This window comes from Osmerus eperlanus, chromosome 11 (genome assembly GCF_963692335.1).
Source record: "Osmerus eperlanus chromosome 11, fOsmEpe2.1, whole genome shotgun sequence".
NCBI lineage: Eukaryota > Metazoa > Chordata > Actinopteri > Osmeriformes > Osmeridae > Osmerus > Osmerus eperlanus.
Window position 1 is genome coordinate 6,861,263 of NC_085028.1, and position 6,266 is coordinate 6,867,528.

The window sequence follows — 6,266 nt, forward strand, 5'->3', positions numbered from 1 at the left end:
CTAGGGAGGTAGCAGGGCTGTGCCAATGCTCTGGATTAACTGGCTGCCTTGAGGAGCTGAGGATCTGTTTGTTTCAACTGAGTCCACACCTGGAGGAGGCCAGCGTAGGCTGAAGGGACACACACAGGTCATGAACGCACGACACACTTCAGTGGGTCTGCTGGCTGTCCTCTGGCTCGTTGAAACACTATTTTATTGTCAACAAGCACAAAGCATCTGCAGCTCGTGGTGCTTGTAGAACAATTACTTTTCCCTTTTGCTTTGAGGGAAACAGACAGAGGTTAATATTTGCAAGCTGCGTCCATAATTCTATTATTTTTTGCACAGTATGCCTCCCCTACCCCCTGTTTTGCATAGTCTTTCATGTTGTTCTACATTTGTATGCTAATTTCTTAGCTAATCCTTTGAATGAGTGTTGCAGAGGGCCGTCTTTTTTTTCTCTTTTCACACGTGCTGTCTGACGCATTAGCTGTGTGGTTAACATAGAGCAGTCATGATTATTGTAAACCAGAGATGGAAAGCCAGAGGTGGGTGAGGAATGACAAGGACAAAGCCAGAGCTGAGAAGAAGGTCTCAGGAGATGGAGAATCCACAGAACAATGCTTCACAATTCCTTTTATGCCCAAGAACAACCCATAAGTCCACATCTTCACTTATGAACGTATGACTCGCAATGCTACAGTAAGTTACACAACGAGATGTGAGAGCCATCAAGTAGAGACTGCTGCTGCTGCTGCGTCCAGCAACTCGAGATTTTAAGCATATGACTGGTGGGGGCATGATGATGACACCCGGCCTCACTCACCTCACTCACCTCACTCACCTCACTCACCTCACTCACCTCACTCACCTCACTCACCTCACTCACCTCACTCACCTCACTCACCTCACTCACCTCACTCACCTCACCACACCCACAGGGTTTCCCTTTGACACACTTAGAAAGAGTGCACCGTTCCCCGGAGGAGCTGCGATACCGGGGCGATGCGCGGAGCGGACGGAGCGAGCCCTCGTTCCGACTCCCTGTTTGCAAAAATCTGCTTAATAAGAACTGGTCGCCCCCGTGGGAGACCTATCAGATATTAAACTGACAAGAACAGAAACTACACTTGATCTGAGCCAAAAGGCCGAGAAGCGATGACCCCCATTACTCCACGATACCCGCGCACGGCCCCTCAGTACCCTTGCGCTGCTCCACGGCGACGGACGACAACGACCATACTAGACTAGGGCGAGACTAGACTAGAGTAGGGGGTGGGGTGCAGGGGTTGTTAGCAGTAGGGGTAGAGGGGTAGAGGGGATGGCGAGGGAGGGGGCCGGCCCTCGCGCTTCAACCCCGCCCCAAGACGACTCGACCAGTGACGTGCCGGATATATAGGGGTTGGTGCAGCTGCCTGTCTTGTGCTCGCTACGGCAGCACATCTAATAAAATTGGATCGATACAGAGAAGATTAGCATGGCCCCTGCGAAAGGATGACACGCAAATCCGTGAAGCGTTCCGAATTTTGGATCATCATCATCCCACCTTTTAGGGTTAGGGCTAGACCTTGACCGACGACCACCTAGTTGTAAACAAACAAACAAACAAACAATCCCCCCAATTTTTTTTTTTTTTTTTTTTTTTTTTTAAGTAAAAGGGCGGGAAAACGGCAGGCCAAAGGAAAAGGGCTTCGCCTCACCGGCGTATTCCTTATTTTTGGGCATTTATTCACTAGTTTGTTGGTTGCTTGGTTGGTTGGTTGGTTGGTTGGTTGGTTGGTTGGTTGATTGGTTGGTTGGTTGGTTGATTGGTTGGTTGATTGGTTGGTTGATTGGTTGATTGGTTGGTCGACGCACGCACGCACGCACGCACGCACGCACGCACGCACTCCTCTAGGGGGGGTAAATATTGTCCAAACAACTGAAAATGAGTCCCCTATGGTTTAAAGGAAGATGGGGAAACTCAACAGTGTATTAACATGAACCGCCAAATGAGGCCAATACCAATGGAATTACACTTGCTTATTTGACTCGATGGGTTCAATAAGAGCAAGAATGGTCAAGTTAAGTAAGTACGTTCAAATGAAACGTACATGAAATAACATGGCAAATGAATGAAATCAATTGCGAGGCAAACGTGTGTCACAAAAGGAAGGTGGACTCTTAGGTGGGTGGACTCTTACCTACACCATCATGATTATTGTAAACCAGAGATGGAAAGCCAGAGGTGGGTGAGGAATGACAAGGACAAAGCCAGAGCTGAGAAGAAGGTCTCAGGAGATGGAGAATCCACAGAACAATGCTTCACAATTCCTTTTATGCCCAAGAACAACCCATAAGTCCACATCTTCACTTATGAACGTATGACTCGCAATGCTACAGTAAGTTACACAACGAGATGTGAGAGCCATCAAGTAGAGACTGCTGCTGCTGCTGCGTCCAGCAACTCGAGATTTTAAGCATATGACTGGTGGGGGCATGATGATGACACCCGGCCTCACTCACCTCACTCACCTCACTCACCTCACTCACCTCACTCACCTCACTCACCTCACTCACCTCACTCACCTCACTCACCTCACTCACCTCACTCACCTCACTCACCTCACTCACCTCACCACACAGGGTTTCCCTTTGACACACTTAGAAAGAGTGCACCGTTCCCCGGAGGAGCTGCGATACCGGGGCGATGCGCGGAGCGGACGGAGCGAGCCCTCGTTCCGACTCCCTGTTTGCAAAAATCTGCTTAATAAGAACTGGTCGCCCCCGTGGGAGACCTATCAGATATTAAACTGACAAGAACAGAAACTACACTTGATCTGAGCCAAAAGGCCGAGAAGCGATGACCCCCATTACTCCACGATACCCGCGCACGGCCCCTCAGTACCCTTGCGCTGCTCCACGGCGACGGACGACAACGACCATACTAGACTAGGGCGAGACTAGACTAGAGTAGGGGGTGGGGTGCAGGGGTTGTTAGCAGTAGGGGTAGAGGGGTAGAGGGGATGGCGAGGGAGGGGGCCGGCCCTCGCGCTTCAACCCCGCCCCAAGACGACTCGACCAGTGACGTGCCGGATATATAGGGGTTGGTGCAGCTGCCTGTCTTGTGCTCGCTACGGCAGCACATCTAATAAAATTGGATCGATACAGAGAAGATTAGCATGGCCCCTGCGAAAGGATGACACGCAAATCCGTGAAGCGTTCCGAATTTTGGATCATCATCATCCCACCTTTTAGGGTTAGGGCTAGACCTTGACCGACGACCACCTAGTTGTAAACAAACAAACAAACAAACAATCCCCCCAATTTTTTTTTTTTTTTTTTTTTTTTTTTAAGTAAAAGGGCGGGAAAACGGCAGGCCAAAGGAAAAGGGCTTCGCCTCACCGGCGTATTCCTTATTTTTGGGCATTTATTCACTAGTTTGTTGGTTGCTTGGTTGGTTGGTTGGTTGGTTGGTTGGTTGGTTGGTTGATTGGTTGGTTGGTTGGTTGATTGGTTGGTTGATTGGTTGGTTGATTGGTTGATTGGTTGGTCGACGCACGCACGCACGCACGCACGCACGCACGCACGCACTCCTCTAGGGGGGGTAAATATTGTCCAAACAACTGAAAATGAGTCCCCTATGGTTTAAAGGAAGATGGGGAAACTCAACAGTGTATTAACATGAACCGCCAAATGAGGCCAATACCAATGGAATTACACTTGCTTATTTGACTCGATGGGTTCAATAAGAGCAAGAATGGTCAAGTTAAGTAAGTACGTTCAAATGAAACGTACATGAAATAACATGGCAAATGAATGAAATCAATTGCGAGGCAAACGTGTGTCACAAAAGGAAGGTGGACTCTTAGGTGGGTGGACTCTTACCTACACCATCATGATTATTGTAAACCAGAGATGGAAAGCCAGAGGTGGGTGAGGAATGACAAGGACAAAGCCAGAGCTGAGAAGAAGGTCTCAGGAGATGGAGAATCCACAGAACAATGCTTCACAATTCCTTTTATGCCCAAGAACAACCCATAAGTCCACATCTTCACTTATGAACGTATGACTCGCAATGCTACAGTAAGTTACACAACGAGATGTGAGAGCCATCAAGTAGAGACTGCTGCTGCTGCTGCGTCCAGCAACTCGAGATTTTAAGCATATGACTGGTGGGGGCATGATGATGACACCCGGCCTCACTCACCTCACTCACCTCACTCACCTCACTCACCTCACTCACCTCACTCACCTCACTCACCTCACTCACCTCACTCACCTCACTCACCTCACTCACCTCACTCACCTCACCACACCCACAGGGTTTCCCTTTGACACACTTAGAAAGAGTGCACCGTTCCCCGGAGGAGCTGCGATACCGGGGCGATGCGCGGAGCGGACGGAGCGAGCCCTCGTTCCGACTCCCTGTTTGCAAAAATCTGCTTAATAAGAACTGGTCGCCCCCGTGGGAGACCTATCAGATATTAAACTGACAAGAACAGAAACTACACTTGATCTGAGCCAAAAGGCCGAGAAGCGATGACCCCCATTACTCCACGATACCCGCGCACGGCCCCTCAGTACCCTTGCGCTGCTCCACGGCGACGGACGACAACGACCATACTAGACTAGGGCGAGACTAGACTAGAGTAGGGGGTGGGGTGCAGGGGTTGTTAGCAGTAGGGGTAGAGGGGTAGAGGGGATGGCGAGGGAGGGGGCCGGCCCTCGCGCTTCAACCCCGCCCCAAGACGACTCGACCAGTGACGTGCCGGATATATAGGGGTTGGTGCAGCTGCCTGTCTTGTGCTCGCTACGGCAGCACATCTAATAAAATTGGATCGATACAGAGAAGATTAGCATGGCCCCTGCGAAAGGATGACACGCAAATCCGTGAAGCGTTCCGAATTTTGGATCATCATCATCCCACCTTTTAGGGTTAGGGCTAGACCTTGACCGACGACCACCTAGTTGTAAACAAACAAACAAACAAACAATCCCCCCAATTTTTTTTTTTTTTTTTTTTTTTTTTTAAGTAAAAGGGCGGGAAAACGGCAGGCCAAAGGAAAAGGGCTTCGCCTCACCGGCGTATTCCTTATTTTTGGGCATTTATTCACTAGTTTGTTGGTTGCTTGGTTGGTTGGTTGGTTGGTTGGTTGGTTGGTTGGTTGATTGGTTGGTTGGTTGGTTGATTGGTTGGTTGATTGGTTGGTTGATTGGTTGATTGGTTGGTCGACGCACGCACGCACGCACGCACGCACGCACGCACGCACTCCTCTAGGGGGGGTAAATATTGTCCAAACAACTGAAAATGAGTCCCCTATGGTTTAAAGGAAGATGGGGAAACTCAACAGTGTATTAACATGAACCGCCAAATGAGGCCAATACCAATGGAATTACACTTGCTTATTTGACTCGATGGGTTCAATAAGAGCAAGAATGGTCAAGTTAAGTAAGTACGTTCAAATGAAACGTACATGAAATAACATGGCAAATGAATGAAATCAATTGCGAGGCAAACGTGTGTCACAAAAGGAAGGTGGACTCTTAGGTGGGTGGACTCTTACCTACACCATCATGATTATTGTAAACCAGAGATGGAAAGCCAGAGGTGGGTGAGGAATGACAAGGACAAAGCCAGAGCTGAGAAGAAGGTCTCAGGAGATGGAGAATCCACAGAACAATGCTTCACAATTCCTTTTATGCCCAAGAACAACCCATAAGTCCACATCTTCACTTATGAACGTATGACTCGCAATGCTACAGTAAGTTACACAACGAGATGTGAGAGCCATCAAGTAGAGACTGCTGCTGCTGCTGCGTCCAGCAACTCGAGATTTTAAGCATATGACTGGTGGGGGCATGATGATGACACCCGGCCTCACTCACCTCACTCACCTCACTCACCTCACTCACCTCACTCACCTCACTCACCTCACTCACCTCACTCACCTCACTCACCTCACTCACCTCACTCACCTCACTCACCTCACCACACCCACAGGGTTTCCCTTTGACACACTTAGAAAGAGTGCACCGTTCCCCGGAGGAGCTGCGATACCGGGGCGATGCGCGGAGCGGACGGAGCGAGCCCTCGTTCCGACTCCCTGTTTGCAAAAATCTGCTTAATAAGAACTGGTCGCCCCCGTGGGAGACCTATCAGATATTAAACTGACAAGAACAGAAACTACACTTGATCTGAGCCAAAAGGCCGAGAAGCGATGACCCCCATTACTCCACGATACCCGCGCACGGCCCCTCAGTACCCTTGCGCTGCTCCACGGCGACGGACGACAACGACCATACTA

The 6,266-nt window shown here is 49.6% G+C and overlaps 1 protein-coding gene and 7 non-coding genes across 8 annotated transcripts in view; 3 read left to right on the top strand and 5 right to left on the bottom strand.

Moving 5' to 3' along the window:
- Positions 1-6,266, bottom strand: part of LOC134029172 (glutamate receptor ionotropic, kainate 4-like) — a 98,459-nt gene that overhangs the window by 71,035 nt on the left and 21,158 nt on the right. The gene's annotated exons all lie outside the window — the stretch shown is intronic.
- Positions 943-1,139, bottom strand: LOC134029717 (U2 spliceosomal RNA). The gene has a single exon (XR_009931685.1). It is a non-coding gene; the product is annotated as a U2 spliceosomal RNA (small nuclear RNA).
- Positions 1,402-1,508, top strand: LOC134029706 (U6 spliceosomal RNA). The gene has a single exon (XR_009931674.1). It is a non-coding gene; the product is annotated as a U6 spliceosomal RNA (small nuclear RNA).
- LOC134029718 (U2 spliceosomal RNA) lies at positions 2,627-2,823 on the bottom strand. Its single transcript, XR_009931686.1, has one exon. It is a non-coding gene; the product is annotated as a U2 spliceosomal RNA (small nuclear RNA).
- Positions 3,086-3,192, top strand: LOC134029707 (U6 spliceosomal RNA). Its single transcript, XR_009931675.1, has one exon. It is a non-coding gene; the product is annotated as a U6 spliceosomal RNA (small nuclear RNA).
- LOC134029719 (U2 spliceosomal RNA) lies at positions 4,306-4,502 on the bottom strand. Its single transcript, XR_009931687.1, has one exon. It is a non-coding gene; the product is annotated as a U2 spliceosomal RNA (small nuclear RNA).
- On the top strand, positions 4,765-4,871 carry LOC134029708 (U6 spliceosomal RNA). Its single transcript, XR_009931676.1, has one exon. It is a non-coding gene; the product is annotated as a U6 spliceosomal RNA (small nuclear RNA).
- Positions 5,985-6,181, bottom strand: LOC134029705 (U2 spliceosomal RNA). The gene has a single exon (XR_009931673.1). It is a non-coding gene; the product is annotated as a U2 spliceosomal RNA (small nuclear RNA).